Source organism: Camelus dromedarius, chromosome 5 (assembly GCF_036321535.1).
Source record: "Camelus dromedarius isolate mCamDro1 chromosome 5, mCamDro1.pat, whole genome shotgun sequence".
Taxonomy (NCBI): Eukaryota; Metazoa; Chordata; class Mammalia; order Artiodactyla; family Camelidae; genus Camelus; species Camelus dromedarius.
In genome coordinates, this window is record NC_087440.1 from 27873442 (window position 1) to 27898238 (window position 24797).

The window sequence follows — 24797 nt, forward strand, 5'->3', positions numbered from 1 at the left end:
CTATCGCAGTCTGTCAAAATGTGGGTTGGCACTTCTCTAGTCTGGGAGTTAATAATATTCATAGGGAAAATGATGGAATCCTAGATTTAAAGGAAACTTAGAAGTTATCCATTCCATCTTAATTCTGGATTCTCTCTTTCACTGTAACCCTTGTGAATAGTCATCCAGTCTTAACTTGAACTCTTCCATGGCAAATTGTTCTCTACCCAACAAGGAAAACTCACTGCACTCCAGATAGCTCTAAATATATATATATATTTTAAATCCCCTTATTCTGAGTTAAACTCCATTTCCATTAATATCTTCCCATGGGTGCTTATTCTTACCTCCAGAGCTGTGATGAGTAAAGCCAATTACTCTCCTGTCCTTTAAACACCCAAAAGCGTTTCCTGAGAACTCTCATCCTGGCTGAACCACCCTAGTCTCTTCAGCAAGCCCTCAAATGGAAGAGCCTTCATCCTCAAAAACCCTGTGTTAATCACCTGACTGTTCTTTACTGTGTCAAAGGTCCTACTACAAAGCAGTGCCCACAGTTAGAAACAGCTTCTCAAAAAAGGCCTACAGGTGTTTCAGGATCACAAACAATTCTTGCAACAATCACTTTAAATCATTAGCCGAACACATCTTAAATGGCTAGGTTCTATCCTATCTCTTTGCCTATCTTGGGTTTCAGTTTCCTCTCCATCACGTTTGTCTGCCTTTGTAATTTTGAAGGACCATTCTTAAATCACTTTTGGTTGCAAGCAATTGAAACTGATTTTAGCTACCTTAAAAAGAGAAGCATATCCAATTTCATGACATTCATGGGCCATGTCATGAAATCAGAGAAACAGTAGGAAAGCCAAGAGCAGGAAGAACCAGAAGCGGAGTCTTCCAATGGCCACTGGACAGCGCTCGAGGGCATCCCTGGAGCACGTCTCTAACCGTGCTTAACTCCACTGACTCTTAGTCACTGCCACCCTTCCATCCTAAACTCTAAGTCGTGGGGGAAAGAATCCATCTGGCCCCATTTGGGTTAGTCTTCCATCTCTGATTCAAGTAGCCCTGGCCAGGGACATGGCCTTGTGTATGTATACAGAACCCATGCTTATATATTCATTGGGTCATTTTCAGAGAAAGAAAAATGAGTAAGAACAAGATAGATACCCCAAATTACTGTACTTTCAAAGGAAAAGAATGTTCTGAGATATTAATCTATGTTTCTTTCTTATTTCTCCTTGTGTTTTCCCCTTCTGCTTGACCTCCAATAAGGCAGGTATCAGAATTGGTGTTCACTGCATCAGGAGAGGTTTGTGGCAAGGAGAAAAGGAGACATGGTCTGAGAATATTCCTGGATTTTGTTTTCCAAAATCCCAAACACTTAGAAGAACATAGGGAATTGCCTGAAGGAGGTCAAAAGGAAGATTTATAGACATGAAGAATCTTGGAGCAACATGGATGTTTAGCTCCCCAGGACAGCTGGGAAAGGAGAGAAGTAGGCTTATAGATCCTGGAGGAGGCAGGGGGCACAGGGGCAGGCCCTGCTTCCTGGCAGTGTCCCCAGGAAGGCCACAAGCCCCTGAGCTGTGTGTGATACATCTAGGCAGAAGGAACCATAGGAAATGTCACCAAAAGATTTCTGTGGACCAAAGATGACCTGGACAATGGCAACTGAGACAGCCATGTGAGCAGAAATACTGGGTGCTACAGTGTAACCTGGACGGTCAGAAGCCTCAATGACCAGAGGGTCCCCTCTCCTGATGCCTCCCCACTGTATCAGCTCCCTGGAGCCTGGACACAACTCTGGGGATGTGTGTCTGTGACCCTAAGAAGGACAGAGAATAAGTCACCTTCCCAGAAGGAAGAGGCTTGAAACAGAAATGAACTTGGTTCATAAACAAGTAAAGGGGTGAGATCTTTTTATACACCTGTCTTTGTAGATGGAGATTCTCATTGGCTACACTTGATGGAAGAGACGGGAGCAAAATGAGAATTGAGTAGTTCTACTTCCTCTCTCTCTCTGTGAACTTGACCTCCTCTTATTCAAGCAGCATTATCTATACATCATGCACTGATTGTAACGTGAAAAGCCTCTTTCATAAAAACTGCCTTAGTGGTTTTTTCAAATCCTCTTATTCATGACCTTGGTTTTCCTGATGCTATTTTCCTGGGTCCATGTCATACCTCTTAGACAACATACCCCTCCTCTCCTCTTCGTGTATTTCTTTCTTCTCCGACGTGGTTTGGGCACAAGGTCCCTAGCAACCACTTTGGCATCTTCAGCCACCTCCCCTTTGGCTTTGTCAATTGCTCAGTCTGTGACTATGCTATCAAATTGTGTTTATCTTTTGGCAATTTTTAATTTATTTTGATAAGAATATTTAACGTGAGATCTACCCTCTTAAACTGGCAAGTGTACAACACAGTGTTACTGACTATAGATACAGAATTTTGTTTTTCTTAACAACTTCTGCCTTAGGTGAAGTAAGATCCTAAATCCAGCTAATGGTGCTACAATTTGGCAGCTATTGATACATGTTTTAACCAAAAGTAAAATTTAAAAAAGGACCAAGTCCCCAAACCTGAGTCCGACAGTTGACTGCCCTTTCATTTTTGTGTGTCAGGGCTGCTACTTCCTGAAGAGAAGTTGAGTGATGTAATGAACAAAGCCCAAGGAGTCGGGTGACCTGGATCTATTCTTGGCTGTGTGACTGACTGTGCATGACCTTGGGCAAGTCACTTTTTACTTCCCTATCTCAGTTTTCTCTACTGTACAGCTCAAAAAAAAGCTGGTCACCTACCTAGAGACTAACTTGGGTACAAGAACTGTAGAGTAAGAAATAAGATAATGCTGCATGAGAAAACGGTACATGTATTTTCTTTCCCAATCTGCCACGGTTTCCATTATGACACTTAGGATATCATGGAGTTTCAGTTCTTTAAATAATCATGAAAACTAAAATTAACCTGTTTTCAGAGCTGAAAAGAACTCAGGACCAGCTTTGGACAAACCAGAAAGTGACCTTAGCACAAGGACAATGCCCCTTATTATGTGTGATGCATTCTCTTCCCATTTGGGGCTTGGGTGGGTAGGAAGGAGTGGGTTCATAAGCCCCTAGTAAGTAACCGGGAGAGGATGCTATGGCAGAAACAGGGATAAAAGGAGACAAGGACATTGGCAAGTGGGGACGGGATGGGTGCCAGTTCTGCAGATGAATTCCGTTTTCTGCAGACCTGCAGGCTTTTAAAAAATTATTCGCAAAGCTTTCCAAATATGAACTAGGCTTAGAGAATATTCTAAAGTGGCTGCCTTTGTCTAAAAAGAGAAAGGATAATCATTTTAATGCCTCAAAACAGCAACTCTTGCTCTTTACTACATCCATACCCAGAAATCTGCACTGTGTTTATGGTTTATTCTGCTTTGAAAGTTAAAAAAAAAAATTAAAGCCAGGAATGTTCTCTGTGGCTTACGAGGGCACAGACAGAAGGTGGACAGCAAGTCCAGCAGGTAGAGTAAATACAACCCAGCTCCATTTACAGCCATGTCCTCAGGCAAGCATGGCAATCTCTCCCAGCCCTGTTTGCCCATCTATACAAGAGGTACGGTACCACTTATCTACTGCACAGAGGTAACCAAGGTTGGGAGCTTAAATCTCCTGTATAAGGCACAGGATGGACACAGAAGAACACACATTCTTACTGACTGCCTGCTCTTGGAACAGACCTTGAGAACATCCTTCCCAGAATAGAACGCCCAGGAGCTATATGGACGCCATGGTGTAACGGTGAGATATTGGCTTTATTAGTACTCACAGGACTGAGACCACAGGGGTGAGCTTTCAGTCAGACAACAGAGTGAAGCTGCAATGTACCCTTCAGAAATGATGACAGATAAAGGTTTTCGTTACTGCCTCCTGGGGACTGAACGCATTCAACATGACTCTATTTACCCAGTTGTAAGTCTCACAGAAGAGAAAGATCATTCAATGCCATGACAGCAACTGTCATTCCGAAAGACATCGTGGCTCAGCCACCTCTACAACACTGAAGAGCAGAAAAGCTGCTCTGTGAGACTCAGAGGAACTGAGACACCAGAAAGAGCTCCAAGGGAGCGTGAGGTGGCGCCACGATCATCTATGTGCTGCTCAGAAGGGCCTCCTCTTGGCCACAGATGATGCCATTCTCTCAGAGAACTTCACTGGAACTTCATCTGTGCAAATGTCAAGGTTCGGGAAACTTTACGGGTTACCAAAATTACCATGGCGAGTGGACCACTGGGGTGAGCTTCCAGGAAGTAGACAGTCTCTCCCTCTTTCTTAAACAGCCATATTTTTCCTTCTGTGTTTCACAGAGGGAAGCACTAGATAAAGTATCTGAGCCCAGATGAGTGTGGACGGACACTCATGGGAGCAAAAACAGGGCAACCATAGCTAAAGAAGAACAGCCACATCCTGGTCTGTTGGATGGACGTTTAAATATTGGTCTGCAGGTCATCTCATGTCCTCTGTGCTTCTCTCACACACACATGCACTGCAGCACTCCTGCTGGGATCAATACCTTGCCAGTCACAACACAATGGTGTTTCCTGCCTTATAACCACCCCTCAGCCCCACCCCTTCTGGCTGCATCTGCTCCTAATCCTTTAATGTCGACATTCTGATGACCAACATGAATATTCAGATGTCCTGCCTACACAACCTTCATTTCTGTTGCTGTATAGGTTACTCAGAAAGTTCACTGGAATATTATATAATATCACTCATATGTGGAATCTAAAAAAAGATACCAATTGTATTTACAAACCAGAAATAGACTCACGGACATAGAAAACAAACTATGGTTACCAAAGGGGAGAGGGAGAAGAGGGATCAATTACGAGTTTGGAATTAGCAGATACACATTACTATATATAAAATAGATAAACAACAAGGACCTACTGTATAGTACAGGGAACTGTATTCAATTTCTTGTAAAAAGTTATAATAGAAAAGAATCTGAAAACGTGTGTGTGTGTATACACACATATATAAAATCGAATAGCTTTGCTGTATACCTGAAACTAACATTGTAAATCAATAAAAAATAAAAAATAAATTTAAAAAGTTCATTGGAATGCTATTACCAGAGACATGGAAACTGCGAACCAGGAAATTCATCAAATTGCCACTATCTGTCCTTACTCCACCATCTAAGGATGTTTTGAGCCCAATATCTAGAAATCTTCTTGACCAGCTGCTTTCAGGACTCAAAAGGTAGGTTTATTTTTGTTCTAACCATTAATCGTTGGTTTCTGTTTGTTTCCATAGAAACGCACCTTGCTAAAATACCTGATTTCTGACACTATCCAGACACCTAACTTTGGTGGATACCTTATTCCCACTGACACCACTGCCCCCTCAAATGAGATACAACTGTTTAACTAGACGGACCTACTCCAAGACTGAGACTGTTTTCATTATTGTTCCAATCTATGTTGTTGGTGTTTTCTCTCCCCCTTTGTAGATCTCCTATCTTACAAACTCCAATCAGAATTTCTCTACAGCTACCAGCTCAATTTTGATATATAAAACTTGAGAAAAAAAAAAGGGACATTTCAAAGGGCAGAGTGAGGGGTACCAAATATGCTACTGCAAAATACGCCTCTTTGGCATATGGATTATTTTGAGTTAAATACCACTCAGTACCAGTGGATGCAGGAAAAGCTCTAAAAACAGTACACAAGTTTTCCTTTGGTAAAGGAAATTTACACTTGTAAAAGAAATTCCTATTTGTAAAAGGTGTCTCCTTCTCCCAGGATCTGAAGAGAACTCTTAGCTTTTATCAGTGGAGAAGGCACAGAATTAGATCTGCATAGCAAACTGTACTAAACAACCCTTGTCCACCACACTTTTCCCAGTCACTTTCCCATAACCTGACTTCCCCATCCAGAAGCCCCAAACTCCTTTTCCTTTAGCCTAAGATAGTATTTAAGTCCAAGTTCTTTCTTTTTTTTAAATTGACGTATAGTCAGTTATAATGTGTCAATTTCTAGCATACAGCACAATGTCCCAGTCATGCATATACATATATATATTCATTTTCATATTCTTTTTCATTAAAGGTTATTACAAGATATTGAATATAGTTCCCTGTATTATACAGAAGAAAAAAATTTAGTCTATTTTTATATATAGTATAAGACCAAGTTCTAACCACCCCTTGGAGTTACTCATGTCTGGGGGTCCCACGTGGAAGCGTGATACACAAGTTTATTAACTTCTGTTTGTTCTTCTCTTGTTTAAAAAAAAAGTCCTGTCTGCCTCAAAAATATTCCCCCCGATAGCCTGTGACTCAGAAAACCAAGGTAAAAAGTGTTTAACGTGAAAGATGCTGTTCTTTAACAACGATCTCTGACACTTCAGAAAGGAGAAATGGATTTAGCTCTAATAAGCTGGAACACAGGTCAGTTTAGATTAAGGTAAGGAAATAGACGGACTGGTTTAAAAAACAGAAACAAGAACAAAAACCCAGTAACCTCTTCCTGTAGAGGTGAATGACAGAGGTCATTTCAGGAAAGAGGTGAGGGGAGGTGGCCTAAAGGACCACTTCCCCCCCCCAGACCCATACATAACTACAGTATTATACATTCAAAGCCTAAAGAAATACAGAAATACAGGTGATTCAGGGACATGTTACATATCTAGCCAGAGAACTTGGGAAGTCTAAGTGGGAGGGGATGGTCCATTTCCCAGAGGCTTGCTTTCATAGGTTGACAAGGTAAGGAGGTTCATAGCCTCTTCCCATCTTCCCACCTCAGTAATTATTACATTGCAGGGCATATGGATGACTGCTTTGTCAGCCTTTCCACACAGACACTAAACACAGGGATGCTTCAGCTCCCTCCCAGGGCCAGCCTGTTGATGCAGGCTCATATTTGCTCCATGAAGATACAATTCCCATGGTTTAGCATCGTTATAAGATCAAGCAAATCAGATTAATGGCTATAACTTTAACAACCCGCAGGCTGGGACCTGCTGAGAATAAAGCTGATTTCTAACACAGAGACGACATGCCTCTGAAAATAATGGCTCCTGTTGAACAAAGTTCCAACACATGATTATAAGCAACCTCCCAGCATGATCTATCAACACTGCATATTATTAAATATCTCTGATAAATTTTCACAATTATACAAGTAAGGTTTTAATAAGAAAACCAATAAAGGCAGGATCATCTAAACACCAGTCCCTGGAATGACATGCATGAGTTCAAAGCTTTAACATGAAATGACTCTGAGTCACTATATGTGAGGTAGGAGAGCAGTGTTTCTGAATCTTCTATCACTGATGTTTACCATCATCACATCAAGTTCCAGTCTGTCCCCATTCCTCCCATCCCTCCTCCTTTGAGGACAGCTCTACCAATTTTACGTCTAGAGAGGAAGGCAGGCTTGGATAGGAGATCCACCCCTAGACAATCATAGGACCATGGGACTCCTACCCCCTTGGCCAAAATATTCATTCTAAACATTCATTCTGTGACCCAGGACTGAGTGGTCACAGTTCTTCCCTGAGATTCACTTTGGAGCTTGAGGAGAAGGGGGCTATCCATGGATTAAAGAGCTGGATGTATATGAATCTAGAGCTTATGGAGGCACCGAGGGGACAAGGTCTGTGATAGGAAAGAATGAGGCTGAGACAGAGAAAGATGAACAGAAATAAGGGAACTGAAAGAGACAGAGACATAGGGACAGAAAACAAGCTAGCAACCAGAAAAGCATCTGAATCTTAGGAGCTGGGGGTAGACCAACTTCCTCACCAAGACATCAGAGTGTGGTTGGAGTTCAGTTATTTTAGCCCCAAATGCTCAGTTTTACTTAGCATTCTTTCTGCTGGGTTTCCATCCTACATCACAGGAGATATCCTAAATAATATAATTGACCATATACTCTAAATTTCAAAGTATGCCCAAAGAGCAGATATGACTGTTCACCTCTCTTTCTATATAAGAAAACTGAACCACACTGATACTCAGTAACTGCTTGCTGTTTTCTACAAGGGCAAAGAAAAACATATTATTTTTAGAGAATAAAAATATTATAAAACAAGTTCTCCCTTTCTGGTAAGTTAGAGTTTCTGCAATTCCCAGGGACATTTGAAGAAACGTAGTTTTGCTGTTCCTGGCAAAAACCAATGCATTCACTAGCGATTCTGTAAAAAGCATAATTTACCAACTTGGTGCACTGAACAACCAGGGAGGAATAAGCAGCCTAGGACAGGCCCAGAGGTGCAGAAATGTTCTCTGAAGTTGCATCTTTAATGTACCTTAATAGAGCTTTCTAAGCATTTGCTCAGGCTGATGAGAGAAATATCTGTCCAAATACATGCCACCTCTCTAATATGGAATCCTAAGAGGGGCCCAAAGACAGCCACCCCACATTAAGATCATCTTTGAGATCAAAAAAGGAGGGAGAAAGACAATGGATTAGAAGTGCATGTTTTAAGGGCAGAAGATCCTTGTTGACAAGTATTATTAATAACAGTTACAGTTCATTTTCCACTTACTATGTGCCAGGAACTAGAGAGCATTTTAACAACAACTTCCCCTAGGAGGCGGGTAATATTATCCCCATTTTATAGACAAGCTAAATTCAAAAGGATAAGTGACTTGCCAAAACCCACTCAGCTAGTAAGTGGTTGGTCCAGGACTTGAACCCATGTGACAGGTCCATGACTTTAACCATTATGCTATACTGCCTCCCAACTTTTATCCATTGTTCCCTCCATAGAAGTCACTGCTCCCTTGTTTCTGCAGTATATCTAAAGGCATTTTATTCATTGGTCCTACTGCACTATAAACACAGTTGAGAGAAAGGAGACTAATGGTTAGATATCACTGACCAAGAAGAGCCTGGGACTTTTATAACACCTTTAAGGTTCTATCATCTACAATGATAGTTAATCTGGTAGGCAACCCTCAGCTATAATGTTTGCTATCCAGAATAAACATTAATAAGCCTGAGATCCAAGTGATCTTGTAGTAAGCCCTAAGAACAGCTGAGCCAGGCTGCTGAATACCAACGATGTGCCCCCAAGAAGCTACCTGCTGTAGACAACACAGCATAATTCTCTCTCCAGGAACTTAGGTTCCCCCAAGGAGGCACAGCACACAATGCTACATACCCCACATGCAAACATGGATCATGCTTTAGTACAGCTAGAGCCGCTGTGGAAGAAAGTCAGATGCTAAGCTACTTGATCTGGTCCTCTTAAAGGCTTAGGTCTGAACAGTCACCTCTCCATGACTGAAGTACCCATAGTGCACAGGCCTGTACCACTGGTCCTGGACTCTGCATTCAACCCATCAGGTGTTTGTGAGTGCCAATGTCAAACTCCAGGAGCCAGCAAGCAGCAGTGTGGATGATTAAAACAAAGGGTTTTCGGCGGCAATATCAACCGCAAATGGGGATAAGGAAACTCTTCCCATTCACACCAGGGTCCCAGCTACTTGTCCTTGAATTTAAGGAGGACTTGGCTCTGGCCTCGGGGGGGCAAGGGCATTGCTTTTTATTTGGAAGTCAGCACTTACATGCCTGAACAGAGTCTGCTTTTGCAGAACTTGAAGAGCTCTGATGGAGGAAGAGAATGTTGATGGTGGTGGTCGGGGTGTTGATGATGGTGATGATGATGAAAGAAGAAAACAGTGATGGTGAATGTCACCTATAAATATAAGCACAAACCAGCAACAGATATTCTTTCAGTCACTGCCAATCATAACCGTGATGCAGCTTCCGTTCCCAAACCAACGCCACTGAAGGACTCCCCTCCCCTCAGAACTAAGCATATCCACCTTCAAAATAAAGCGCTGCGTCCCTCCCTCCCCCGCCCGCTCTTCCACCCGTCCTGTGCCAAGCTGGGAATGCGACTGCACTGGCGGGTCAAGAGGGCTGGGAGTTAACGGCAGTTCTGTAGTGAGGAGCGTTAGGAAGACCCGGGGAGCCCCAACAACCCACTTCAAAGCCTCTTAGTTGAGCTGGAGGAACGAACGCAGAAGGCGAGGAAGATAAGGTAGCCGGGCAAAACAGATTTGACGCCTCTTTCGAGAGCCCTGAAGCCCCAAGAGACGGAGCAGGTGGGCTTCTGTCGGGAAGGAAAAGAGGCGGGGCAGACAGCCAGCAGGACAGACAAGGCTCTCTTTACCTGACCAGGTGCAGCAGCGGTAGCGGCTGCAGCGAGGATGCTGCGCTGGAGTCCAGAGCCAGAGCCTGAAGCTGCCGCTGCGCCGGCCTCCGTCGAGGCCCCGCCCCAGTCCCGCCCCTAGCCACGAGGCCCCGCCTCCCCAGCACGCGCCGGCCCGACAGGCTGTTTGGGGGAGGTGAGCTGTGGACTGATCGGCAGGGCTGACGACCAATGGGAACTCGCAGCGGCGCCAGGGCGGGCGGACGGCAAGGTAGTGTGGACGGAGACGGCGTCCAATCAGCAGCGGAGCCGATGAGCCTGGCTAGGGCGCGGTAAGATTATTGGACAACGGAAGTCCAGGCTGCCCAGTAGGAGGCGGTGTTCGCAAGGCAGGGTCTAAGGTGCAACAGCCAATCCCCGGCCCCGTCACACCAGCTTGCCTGTCCCCTCGGGCGCCTCTCCGAGTGCAAGCGCTGGACTGACTGATTCGAAGCTATGGCGGGAAGGGAGCCCCTGTTCCGGAGGTTCCCACGCCTCAGAGACCCCTCAAGGCCGTGCCGCTCCAGTGGTCAGGTCAACGGCCACTGCCCCTGCACCTCCAGCCTAGCCATTCTCCATTATAAGTGCTACAAGTTGCCAAGGAGGAAAACTCAAGAAATAGAATCCACAGGTAAACCCAAACCCTAATGTTAGCCTCCCTCACACTCCTAGTTCCACCTTCAAATAGCTCTTTAGCCAGAATCCATGGCAGGTAAATTACTTTGACTCTTTGGAGTTAAGAGCTAAACAGGTTTGGGCAAATATATGAGCTAGGACGGGCGATCCAGGAAAGGAAGGTTGAGTTGGGATGTCAAGAGGCCTGGGCGTCACAAATGGAGGCTACCTGCTTACTGGGAAACCGTGGCGTTCAAGAGCTGGTTGCCACTGTTTCTGGGCCAGTGAATCATTGTACACCTTGATGCCAAGGTAAGCGGTTTCCCCCATAAGTGTCTAATCAGTGCTGGAATGAGCTACCTTCAAATGTTTCTTAAGAGAACTTGTGGCCTTGGTGTTTCAGTGATTTGGTCTGTGATTTGGTGGCATTTCTATCTGTTCCAAGCAGGTAGGCAAGAAAGGGCCTTGCCTTTAATCTACTTTTGATAAATGCAAATTTATCATCCATCTGACACTTAAGAAGAGAAATCTATCCTGAACAGATTCTGTGCAAATAATATTCTGTTCAAATAATAAATGTGAAAAAAAAATTGGGAAGTTATTTTAAAGTGATTTTTTTCCTCAGCTTTTTTTCCTAGAAATAGTAGTTTATGGAAAATCTGATTTATTCTTACTCATATTAGCCAAACACTAATAGGCACTTTATATATAATTATCTCCTTCAATCCCCACATCTTCTTATGTAAATTCCACCTTTTAGATAAGAACACTGAAGCTCAGAGAGGGCAAGTAATTGCTCCCGGGTCACATAATAAATTAGGAATAGAGTCAATACTAGGTCAATACTTCTGTTTAAAACCCATCATTATCAATTAGAAGAACAAAAAGCATTAAACCAACTCATTACTTAGAAGCTTTTTAAAAAATTTTACCTGAAAAATTATTCTAGAGGGACCCAATTCCCACACTTCTTGAAATTGCAGCTTCAGAAGCACTTCCAAGAGTCTCACCTCTAAAATACATTTGGAGCAATTGCAAGTCAGCTTTGCTCATAGAAAAGGGATGTGATTGAGAAAGAAGTAAAATTTTCCACGGCTTGAGTCTAATTAGATTTTAACTAAAGTAGCAATCTTTTAAAGTAAATCAGCAAAATAGTATCATGGCCATAAGAGCTTTGTTCTAGAAAGAAAAAAGAGGATATAACCCAAAGTCTTCTCCCAGCACTGTTTCAAAAGCTTTCTGAAGAGATTCACAAACCCTATTCTAACCTTTAATCAAATTCAGAAATATGTAATTGCTGTAAGCTAGGGAAGGAAGAGTGTGTAGGAAGTGGCTTAAAGAGAAAGAGAAGGAGAAAAATATTTTTCCAAAGGGGTTATTTATCAAGACAAAATATAAATAGGTTAAAGTTTATAGATAATAGAAGGGTATACATTAATTAACATGTTAGTGGTATAGACATTTAGGGTTGTACATGCTCCTGGTTTAATAAACAATTACTAAGGGCCTAATATATGTTAGTTGTGTACTAGACTCTGGGGCTATCCATTTCAATGAAACCCATTTCCTGACTTTGATGAAGCAGAACTTAGTTGAGGACACACAATCTGGATCAGGCTTGAAGAGATCACTTTGCAAACATAATTGCTAGTCTTCCCAACCACCCAGCAGGGTAGGTATTATCCTCATTCCAAAGATGAGAAACAGATTAGAGAGAATGATAACTCATTTGAGGTTATACAGTTGAGAGAGTCCTAACCCCAAATCCTTCTGACCCAGAGACCCACATTTTTGCAGTGCACCATTCTGCCTTCCTAAGGGAAGAAGCTATCACTGATAATCCCCGTAGAATCGTACCCCTCTCTGAAGTATGTAATATGAATGTTTATATGCTGAACTTGGTCATTTTGTTTACCAAAGTAGTCTACTTTCTAAATGGAACCAAGAAAACAGAAAAATGGTTTCTGCCTACTTGGGCTTCATGTAATGTTTACATGTCCTCTTTTTAAGCCTTTAGTGGTAGATAGAAGGGTTTCATGTAACTTCCCATGCATTCCCAAACTCTCTCCATTACTCCTTAGTTCACATCTAGTGAAATGAGATAGTGACATTCACTCTGATGTGTGATCAGTAGACCAATAGGATCAACTTCACCTGGAAGCCTATTGGAAGTGCGGAATCTCAGGGGCACCCGGGATCTACTGAATTAGAATCTGCATTGTAATAAAGCATCCCCTGTGATTCCTGTGCACTAAAGGACTGTTTAGCTTGTGTGAAATGCATTTAGTAACTCCAGCAGCTTACTGCCCAAGAGAACTTCTCCTGACCTTGGACTGGGGAGAGGAAAGAAGGAGAGATGATGGGAGGGGAACATCTGCAATGCACACATTCCCTTTTCCTCTGCCATGACCTCTCACAGCAAGAAACATTACTACTATGGCTCACAGATCACTAACTCTCAACTTCCCTCAAAAATTGAAGCCATCCCTTTCCTACAAGAAAGGGAGAAAGAGAAACCTAAGCCAGGCTCTAGACTCAGATGGATCTTGCAAATATGCAAGGCTTCTCAGTCCTACTGTTGTGACCTTCTATAGCCAATGAAAACCATGGATGTCACTAAATCCTTCCTTTCAGAGAAGAAGATAAACAGGTACTCCCTCCATTAAGCTGCAGCTCACAAGCCACGTCCTCCCTGAGGGTTTTCCCTCCTTCCCTGTTAGAGTTCATTTCCAGCTCTGTGCTTCTGTAGCACATCGTTTGTACTTCTCTTAACCCCTTGTCCCTCATAAAGGGCCACGGACATATTTGTTTCCTCCTCTGGGTTCAAAGCACCTTGAGGGAGAGAACTGACTGTGGTTTACCTCTTTATCCCCATAATGCCTGGCATATAATAAGTGATCTGCTTTGTTCAATGGCACCTCTCTCCATCCCTGAGGTGAGTGACTTCAGTGTCAAAGAAAAATCAGAAGAGATGTTTGAAAAAGAAGCAGAGAGGCCAGACAGAGAAAAGGGCACAAACATTTTGGTGGATCCATTTGGAAGGACTCCAATCCAGGTGGGGTGGGGGGAGGCAAGGAGAAATTAGATGTGGCAGGTGGCATAATCTGTGCCCTCAGAGTCCCGCCTTCTCATTATGTGACCAGACAGAAGCAAGGAGTTTCTTTTATCCAAGAGCTGATGTCAGGGAGCGGGCGTCTGTAGAACCCATATGTGGCCAAGGAGAGAGACCAGCTGGAGTGAAACGGGACTAGACATTGCAAGTGAGTTTGGGGAGACATGACAGGAACAGGGATTGGAAGAGCAGCCAGTGAGCACTCCCAGGAAATGGATTTGCCCTCTCACAAAGAAGGACTGTGCTCTGACAGGATACAACAGTGTAACAGGTAATTCTAGAAAGGGACCAACATTTCATTACACTAACTTTGTGGCCCAAATCACCTTACCCAGTTTGGATCTCAGGTCCTCATCTGTCATAGAGAAGAGATGACATGGTTATCCCAGAGCGCTTGCCATAAGACCACTAATTTCACTGTTGTTCTTTGTCCTGACTGAGCTAAAGTTCTACATACAACAATTTCCAGGATAGATTTTGCATTAATTTCAACCCCGAGAAAAGCTGTCTGTGGGAAGCATTAAACATGAAACCAATGATCACATCCCTCTGAAATGTAGGACACAGGGAGCAAACCTAATCCCCAAGATGTTTCCACCTCATTTGCCCTCGGCTGTGTAATCAGCTTTGCATCTCAACACCGGATAAATACGTCTTGCCTGCTGCCACATTTGTTCTTGTAGAGATGCTATTCTGTCAATCAGTAACTATTCATCAACCCCAAATTTTCCAAATATGCTTAATGGTGTTAAGATGCCAATCTCTGTAGCATGCATATCCAGGGATCTAAGACTCAAAAAACAAGGCTTTGTGCTGCACTTTGTCATTTAATTTGGATTCATAGTCTGAGAAGTGATAAATCAGGCCGTGGAAAAGCCAAAACTTAAATAACGATTGAATGTTATTTAGATGCCCATTCGGCCCACCAGAATGATAACTGTTTAGATTGAGGGGGCTCAGTCCCTTCTGATGCATCATCCATATTTATTTATTCTCCAACTCATTAGGATTGGAAATGACAAATTTTTCCCATAACATTGCAGTGTGTAGGTGAGCATTGTGGAGGCTGGTAAAATGTTTGCAGACTGGAAAGACTTTTTTTAACCTGCCTACAGAAGTATTAAAAATATCTCAAATGCCACCTGACGCGCCATATGGAGAAATTCCTCTCACGTAGCTACAACCATTATTGCATTTATGCTGTCAGTTTGTAGGAAGAAAGTAAGAACTTGAGTCTCAAGCTGAAACCTTTAAATCTCTCATGCTAATTCCCCGGAAAAGCTTAGGTTTGACATGACAGGAGAAGTCATAATGACTAAAGTTCTTTTGAATAAAGGGGAGTGGAGTGATGTGAGGGTTTCATGCCAAGAGACACGTCCTCAGATACTACTGCAAGACTTGCACTCGGTAAAACCCCACTGTCTCATCATTAGCTGGCAGACCGGCCAAGTATGCTGCTTTGTCAAAGGGTCATCTGCTGAGTCATGAAAGCCACTAGGCTGCCTCTCTGAAGGCAGGAGAGATCACAGCGGAAGACTGAATCCACTGCTTTGTGGCCAAAAACCCGGAGGTGATGGACAGGGAAGATTGTCCCCAGCTGGGGCAGGATTTCCTACAATGCAGCATAACCCTGTTCCATGGCTCAGGCTCCTAGAACAGTACCAGTCCAAGGAATCAGTGCCAAAGGCATCAGGCTCTGCAGAGAACAGCTGCCACCTCAAAGGAAAAGAAAAGCTTTTTAAAAATGACTTTCTTTTTATTATAAAAGTATCACATGATCATTGAAATTTTAAAAATACAAGAAAGCACAAAGGAGAAAAATCAAAATGGATTATAATCTCATCATTCATTTATTTAATCCAGCAAGTATTTGTTTGTTGATTTAATCCACAAGTGTTTCTTAAGCCCCTTCTAAATACCAGGCCCTTTTCTAGGCACTGGGGATAGAAAGGTGAACACAAACCTGCCCTCTTTGAGCTTATAGTTCACGAAGGGAGACAGTTCAATAGTATAACCAGACAAAGGAGAGTATCATGACTCACTCGGCTAAATAACGCCAGGAAAGGAATGCAGTTCTGAAAAGCAGAATATAAGGGAGTCTGTGCAGACTTGGGGGTCGGGGGAGGGGGAGGTAGCCTGAGAAGGCTTTCTGGGGAGGTGACTCTTAAACTGGGGTCTGTAGGATAAGTAGGAAATGATTAGTCAAAAGAGGGATAAAGAACCACCCAGGCAGAAAGAATAACATGCAGGAGGGAACATGAGGTCTGCTGAAGAGCTGAGCGAAGCCAGTGTGAATAGACTCAGAGCTGGAAGGAGAGGTGAGACATGAGACTGGAGAGAGGGGCAGGGCCAGACCCCGCAGGGCACCATTGACCTTATTCTTCCAGAAAGTATGCACCAGTTTATTCTCTTCCACTGTATATGAGTGCCAATTTCACTTCATCTTCAACAACATTCATTTTTTAACGTCAATATTTGACAAGCAGAAAGTATATCATTGAAATTTTCATTTAACAGTGAACAAATATTTATTGCCCTTTTTGTTTCACTTGCTTCGTGGAGAACAGGACTTTCCTCTCAGTACAATACGTATGCTATTGTTAATGTCAGTCAAAGGCAGCAGAAATAGCCCCTCTGTTGGAGATGCTCTTGCAAAGATTCAGCTTGAGTACCTGATGTACCCTCATCACTCATCCTTGAGCTAAGGAATTAAAATGTGAGAGAAATCCATCAAATTAGTGTTAGCCATTAGTCTTGGCACAAATGAATGCATGAGATTAATTTCCTCCTGGCCAATCACATAGGACAGCCTAAGGGAAAGAGAGAGGTCAGCTAACACCTGTTGAGAGGAAAGCAGAGTCAGGTCTGGGTTTGATGGGGAATTAGCCCATCTGAAGGAGGCAAAGGAATAGTAGGAATAAAGGACCCTCGGAGGAGGTTCCATGCCAAGGAGAAAAGGATGACCAGTAGGAGAGTGGGGAAGCAGAGAGCAGCGATTTGAACATGAGTTTGACGGCTTCGCCGTTCTGCCGAGGGACAGCTGTGTTCATTAGCATGCATCGCCTGCAGTGACTCACTTGCCTCCCTTCTATCCTTAAGCCCCTTCTGTACAAACGGGTCTTGATCTTGGAAGATCCAGACTGTGATTGAGGGGATGTGAGGGCTGCGGGAGCTTATGCATAAATCACATGTAGCATACGTGGCGTTGCCTGGAACTGAAATCACACAATATGGCCAGCAAAAGCCACAACTGTGGGAGAGGCCTGGGAGGTGTGGCAGTGCAACAGGGAAGTTTACCTATTTTCATGGACTGGGACACCACAATCTTGACAGCAATGGTCAGGAAGGACTCAGTCCAGAGAACCCACGACAGCAACACTGGAATAGTTGTTTGACTTGAGAACTTTATGAAACAACAAGCCAAGAAATTGACTTCTACATACATTTTACTATATAATCTATAAGCCACAAACTTCAAATACAATGTGAAGTGTATTTCCAGTATAAATTTCTACTTCCAGCTGATGAAAGAGGCTGGGGGACCTGAGAGCTAATGTTCTCTCTTCTGGTCTGCACTGAGTCATCTTCTCTTGTCTGGCTCCTGTTCTTTAAATGACCTTCTTGGGGGTCTCAGGTCCATATTCTAACACCAAATCCAAGTCCAGCTTCATGGGCCTGGTGTGTCTGTAGTCACACAGAGCCCCGAGTGTAGAAGGCCCCCACACATCATGTAATGCTCTACTGTCTCTCTCAAAATTCTTAATAATTTTTGAAAAAGGGACCTTGCATTTTCATTTTGCACCAGGTCCCACAAATGTTGTAGCTGATTCTAGTCATATCCTGTTCCCAAGGCGCATATTTCCAATATTGAAACATTTTAGAGGATTCAGTTTAATTGTGTGGTTAGGAGGATGTGCTTGGAAGAAGACAGACCAGAGTATATGTCTTAGTTCTGCCACTTCCTATTAGGGCAATTTTTGAGATTCAAGATCTTTCTAAATCTCAGTTTTTTATCTGTGCCTACCTCATAATTTGATTTTTCTGTTTTTTTTTTAATTAAAATGCAGCAAAGCACTTAGCACTCTGCTTGGCACAGTGCATGAAGGTACGATCAGAATGTGATCATACACATTTCACTTTTATTGTGTCTATTTATTGTGCTATTACATGAGGACTCTGCTTCTCTCCAATATGATCAGCAAAATATTTGACACTAATTACCACAGTAACAGCTTGTCTGATCGCGTGTCCTTCCTCTCACCATCCCTCTCTGTCTCGGGAGGGTGTGCTCTGCACACCTTGTTACCTGATTAGGTCGTTGCTGCGTTTTTCCACATTCAGCATTTTGCATTCTCTTTGTGGCCATGGGAGGGTTGTTTTTATTCTCAATTTTAGGCAGAAAAAGTAACTCCCAGATTTGAATCTACGCAAAAACTGGATTCTGAGCCCCCATATTATTTCCCACCCTCATCCATTTCACCCGCTTCCCATGACACCATCAAGCTTTGGTCCTACCCACAACAGTGCAGGGGTGCTACTGGTTAATTATTTCATATCCCAAACATATAAGCTCAGACACAGAAGCTTCATTTAAAACACACATTTGGGTGTGTGCATACTCACACATACCTACACGTGCACACATACATGCAGGTAAATAAATAAAAATAGATCAAAATGGAGACCAAAATATGAGCAACCAGAAGTGTTTCAGTGAGAGTGTCCTGAAATGCATAAAAATTGAGATGGATGGATGGTTGGATGAATAGATATCTGATCAAGCAGAAACGCCAATAGTTTCCTGTAGAAACTGGGTGATGAGTGTATGAGTATTTACTGCATAATTCTTTCTTCTTTTCTGTACATTAAAACATTTTTAATGAAATGTCAAGGAAAGTGTAACTAGTCATCTTTTGTCTGCTTGCACAGTCTGCTGAAAATCAGGAAATATAATAAAATCTAGATTTTTATCTTTCGGTAAAAATCTAAATTCTGGTAATACTGAATCTACATGCCAAGTGGTAGGCTGAGGAACACCTGCCTCTTCTAGGGGTATGAGCTCACCAGGCCTCCACATCCCTACCATTTTCAAGGCCAATGCCTTATGTCCTCCCTGAGTCACTCAGTTAGGTTTCCTGCCTGACCTTCCTCATAGATCGCTGAGTTGCAACCTCTGTCATAAATACTTGCATCAGTAGATTGATTATGTAATGATAATTCCTATTTCATAAAAATATTCTTCCCACAGTTCCCAGAGATTTTTTGATGTGAAGACCTTAAGGCTCTCTTTCAGAAGTATCTATAAATGTCCTGAAATTATATGTGTCTGAAAAACATTGTGCCTGTGTTCTTATCTTCATTTTTCTGGAAAGATAGTCCATAGCTTTTTAAATTAGTTCTCAAAGAGATTTATGACTCAAATGTAAGTAAGAACTAACATGGGAGTTGTATGATATATTTTAAATGATGCAAATGAAAAAAGTGCCATCTACCCAGAACCAATCAAGTACACTGTTACCTTGGATCCAATGTTATCCTGGGTAATAAGGTACCTGTGTACCCTTTCCCGAACCAGAATGGGTCAGGGATCTGTGTGTGTGGGTGTGAGTGAGTGAGTGAATGTCTGTCTAGAGATAAGGTGAGATTTACTAAAGATAAAGGACCAGCACAGAAAGAGTGATCACTCTGTGATCCCAGCATTTGAAGTCTACTTCATGTGCATTCTTAAGGGCTGGTGATCTTCAGGAAGTTCTGCATCTAATGTGTACATAGCTCCAATAGAACAAAATAATTTGGTGAATCATATCTTGGATATTAACAGTTTCAAAACTATCTTCCTCTCCACTTCAAGTCTTGTCTCTACGAATGGCCAGCAGTACCTTGCTTCCTCTCCAAAGCTTGACACCAGGATTTCTTGGATTGTAATAGTTCATTATTCTAAGTCATTGCTTGCTCACGCATCTCTCCCTCCCTGCAGGAGTGTGAGAAGAGACAGCTAGTAAACACAAATAACCTTCCCTTTTTATACTCAATGATTCTTCCATCAACTTGCCTGGTCTTTCTATGATTTTGAGTGAACACAAACACAAGTTAGACATGGATTTCATTGAAAAAAAGTGTTGTGGGCTTACCATGTGTCATGTAATGTGCTAGTCTCTGGGACTAAGAGCAAATATGACTCAGTCTCTACATTCAAGGAACATTTTCTATGAACCCTATTGTTTTGTTTTTTGTATAAGTCATAATATTGAAAAGCCCTTAAGTTTCTATTAGAAATATAGGTTCTTCCTGAGAGTTCTCATAGGGATTACAAAAATGTAATTTTACTATCCTGAGGTTTTGCCTTTCAGAACTTTCCATAATCCCTTTTTTACCAAGGTTGGTCACTCTGAACTTCATCTCATGAGCATCCCTCCCAGCCAAGGGGGTGTTCAGGCAGCTGTGGCCATTAGAGTTTCCTGGATCCTAGGCTTGGTAGGTGTGGGTCTGTGGGGGCACCAAGGCACAAAACAAGGATTATCTCCAGAGGCAAAGCAAACACTGGAGCCAAGTAGAGGTCTAGGAGGGGCATCAGTCAAAGGTCCTGGGTGGGGAGGTAGAAAGCGCTGAGGAATCAACAGCAGGTTATAGAGTAGAGGTACTTGGATGGAGGGCATAAATAGAAATCTAGAGAGATTCTTTTAGGTCCTTCAGAAGCTTCTCATAGGGAAAAGGGAACTTTCAGGGTTTGTGGCACATTCATACATAAATCCCTTATATAAACAATTACCTAGGCCTTTAGGTACCACTTAGTCAATCATTAATTTTTTTTAGCACTTGTTTTAGGGTATAGGTGGGCTGGTGGAGAGGACCCTGGTCATGGAAATGGAAGATCTTTGCTCTAGTCTCAGTTTGGTAACCATATCTCAGATTGTCTCTCTGAGCTTTAAAGAGCTGGTATGAGATTAAATGATATAATTAATATTAAAGCATGCATGATTTTGCCTCTACAGGACATTTATACCTACTAATTCCAAACTCCTTATTTATCCCTCCTCTGCCTTTCCCCTTTGGTAACCATAAGTTTGTTTACTATGTTTGTGAGTCTCTGTTTTGTAAATAAGTTCATTTGTATCATATTTTAGATTCCACATATAAGTGATATCATATGATATTTGTCTTTCTCTGTTTAACTTACTTCACTTAGTATGATAATCTCTAGGTCCATCCATGTTGCTGCAAATGGCATTATTTCATTCTTTTATGGCTGAGTAGTATTCCATTGTATATATGTACCACAACTTCTTTATCCAGTCATCTGTTTATGGACATTTAGGTTGCTTCCATGTCTTGACTATTGTAAATAGTGCTACTATGAACATTGGGGTGCATGTTCAAATTAGAGTTTTCTCTGGATATATGCCCAGGAGTGGGATTGCTGAATCATATGGCAACTCTATTTTTATTTTTTTAAGGAACCTCCATACCATTTTCCACAGTGGCTGTGCCTATTTACATTCCCACCAACAGTGTAGGAGGGTTCCCTTTTCTCCATGCCCTCTCTAGCATTTATTATTTGTACTGCATATTCTTAAATCAATCACCTCATCAGTATTATGCCTCAGAGGATTAAAAACTGAAAAAAAAAAGCAAGTTCACACCTGGAGTGGAGGCAGGGGTAGGACTAAGGTAACCAGATGTTTCTGCTAATCACAGGCTTCATTACCTTCCCTAGTACATTCACCTAGTTCCTTGCTGGAGCGGAGACTCATTGGCTTCTTGCCAGAGAGTACATGACTTGAACACCCATGTCTTACACAATTCTAGAATATGAAAGAGAGGAGATTAATTGATAGGATGATAATCTTCACCTTAGAATTTCCTTTCTTTTGAAGTTTTATTTTAGAGATTTGAGTATCATTGGTTTAGGGCAGCATTTGACAATTAGTTCATCTTGATCATTTAAGCTATAAGACAAGATACTTTATCTTGACTGTATGAAATATATTTAAATTCAAGAAAACAGGAGGGCTGGGAGGAACCTCCTTGTTCTGTTTTACTTTCTCAGTAATTTCCCTCAATAAACTAATTGGCTTATTTGGGGGCAAATTAAAGAGATTAAGTTAATTTTGAAAGAGTTCTAGCAATCTGAGTTCTTGGAAGAAATGACCGGGGAAGTTTATAGATTCTTTAAAAGCCCCACATAAACAAATGGCATATACATAAAGTTAATAGTCAGTTGAAATTTCCTAAAAATAAATGTCTTTTATAATGTGTATGTGAAAGATTAGAAAGCCCCACCATTGAACTAGGCAGAAGTTTTTATTTTGCTGTAGTCGTGATCACCCCCTCTTCCCTTCCCTTTATTCTCATAATAACGTATAAGGGAAAATGCTGCATGTGGTCTTTGAACTCCCGGGAACCTGGGATTCACCTAGAGATGAACCTGGTAAAACTGCACCTGCAGCCCTCAAGCCTAAGATATGCAGCCACACCACAATCAGTGCCCCAGCTGAGCAAGCAAATCCAGTTGAAATTTAAGTCAGCTGTCCCAAATCCTTCACAAACCAGGTTCAGAAGGTGGCCCCAGCTGGCTAATCTGAAATAAAGTCACTTGGGCAAAAACCTATTAACTAGACAGAATAATAAACTTAAGAGGACAGTTTGTGCCACGACTTGACTCGTTTGAATGGAGATGGGCTCAGTCCTGTGTTGTCTTTGTGCTTAGTTTTGTTTTGTTTTTGAAAAAATGATTTTTCAATCGTAGTTAGAAATAAAAACCTGAGTTAGCCACTTTAGATCAATGACTATGGGTGGTACAAGGACATAAACACTGAATATTTGTTTGGACTGGGAGAGGATTGGGTAGGGACAATCCTATAGTGTTAACAAAAGCATTTCCTAGTACCCTCCAGAACTGATGCTCTGTTCCAGAGAGCCGGAGAAAATGGCCTTTCAACTGAGATTACTGTCAGAGCACATAAAGGATAATGGTTTCACCATATTCAATTATAAGGAAACTCCTTTTCTCTGACAGGGAATGCCTTCTCAGTCTCATAAAGAATTTGATATCAGAGGGTAAGGGACAAGAAAAAGTACAGGCTAGACCAATTTATCAGCAGAGTGGAGAGGATTATCTTGTGAAGCTGGAAGGGAAATCCAAGGAAAAGGAGCTGGTGGTTGGGTTTAAAAGTGGTGTGTGTGTGTTTATATAACCTTCAAATTATGTCATAGATCATTAAAAAAGATCTTATTTTAGTTGTCTGGGGAGGTCATTGAGTCCATTCCCTTGACTTTGGAGCCATTCTGGAAATTTGCTTTTAGTTTTATATATCTGGTTGTCTCCTTTCAAATTCTTAAGTAAATGGTATATAGTGAAGATTAACCTTCTTAGCCAAGTGTGTAGTTCTTTCTCGGCACCTCACACTTATCCACCATGTTTTCAGAAATGTGACTCCATTATAGTTTGCTCTAGTCATTTCATCATGTGTTCTACCTTCACATTTCATACTTAAATAGTATTAAGAAAAATAATTCTCTATAAAAAATTTATTCAAAGACTTCTAGTTCTCCTTTTCTTTGCATTTTATCTCCAAATAAGTCAAACACTCCTGAGTTTTCATTTTGCTAGAGCTTAGTGGCAAGTCCCTGCTAGTGAAATATGTGCACTGGTGACTGTGGATCTTTGATTCCTTCATTTCTCTCCCCTGAATTTTAACTAGGATTCAACTTAATCATGAATAACAACATGATCATCAATTATGACTAATATGTATTGGAAACCTACCATCAGTCAGACACTTCACTTACTAGAGGAAGCAATCTGCCAGTGGTCTAAGCATCCCTGTGTGTTCTTGCCGGGTGTGCCAAGAATGCAGGGCTGCTCTTTCGCCAGGCCATTTCTCAGAGTTGTGTTTGCAGCACGTAACTTTGAAGTATGAAGTAATGCCCGCCCCTGCCCCCACCCCCAGACAAAGAGTAAGTTTGTTTTGCTTACGAGAAAGTGGTCAATTTCCAAACTGAGCGTCCTCTCCTGTAACTCAACCCACTGTGTGTGCGAGTGTCTAACACACTCATTTAGTGTTGCCCCCATGGGACTTGGGAGACCTAGAGAACTAGTCCAAATGAGCAGGAAGCTCTGGGACTGTGAGTAATGAAATTCTGTTTTTGACTTAGGACTCTTGTGTCTTTTGACTTAGGACTCTTGCATCCTGCGGCAGGCTACGATGTTAGCTTATACGTGGGGTAAACTTACAGACGTGCCTGCACAGTTCCTGACATAGTTCTGGTTGTTGATAATTTAATCCTCACAAAGTCCCTATGAGACTCATTCCCCCTACTTTAAGTAATTGTTGACAAAAGCGTCAATAGTCGATCTAAGAAAGAAATGGAAAATTTTATTTGCACCAACCAGAGGATTATAACCCTAGAGACTGTCTTTCAGAAAGCTCTTAGTACTGTCCTGAAGGAGTAAGGTGGGGAGGGAAGTAAAGACCTGATTTTGGTGAAGAGGTACGTGCAATCAAGCCCATTTCTTGATAGAAGATTACTGCTATTTTCAAGGAACAGATATCTTAGTTAATGGTTTTAGTGCTTTTCTACGTATGGAAAGATGCAAGAAACGGGGTTTACAAAATTTTCTCCTGAAAATAACTAACCATCTGAAGGCTAGTTCTGCCAGTTTTCCCAGAACACAAAGTGCCTTATCCTGATCTTTGCCCTGAATACCTTTCGGGGTGTATTTATTGTAGGTCAGCGACTTCCGTGACTAATGACTTGATTCCTTTAGAACTAGATGGTGGCCATCATTCTTTATTTTACAACCCCCTCCCTTTTGGTCTTAATCTTGACCAAGTTTTGGGAGGCATTTTGTGACCAGTTTGTCCCATGGTGCTAGAAAATGCTTATTTCCATGT

The 24797-nt window shown here is 42.1% G+C and overlaps 1 protein-coding gene across 2 annotated transcripts in view; it reads right to left on the reverse strand.

Annotated features, from left to right (window-relative positions):
* FMN1 (formin 1) overlaps nt 1–10233 on the reverse strand; it is a 397753-nt gene extending 387520 nt beyond the window's left edge. For both annotated transcript variants that reach the window (XM_064485767.1, XM_064485766.1), the window contains exons 1-2: nt 10158–10233; nt 9547–9677 (exon numbers count right to left, since the gene is read on the reverse strand). The gene's annotated coding sequence lies outside the window, so the exon portion shown is untranslated. The remainder of the gene's footprint in view (nt 1–9546; nt 9678–10157) is intronic.
* Between the last annotated feature and the right edge of the window lie 14564 nt (nt 10234–24797).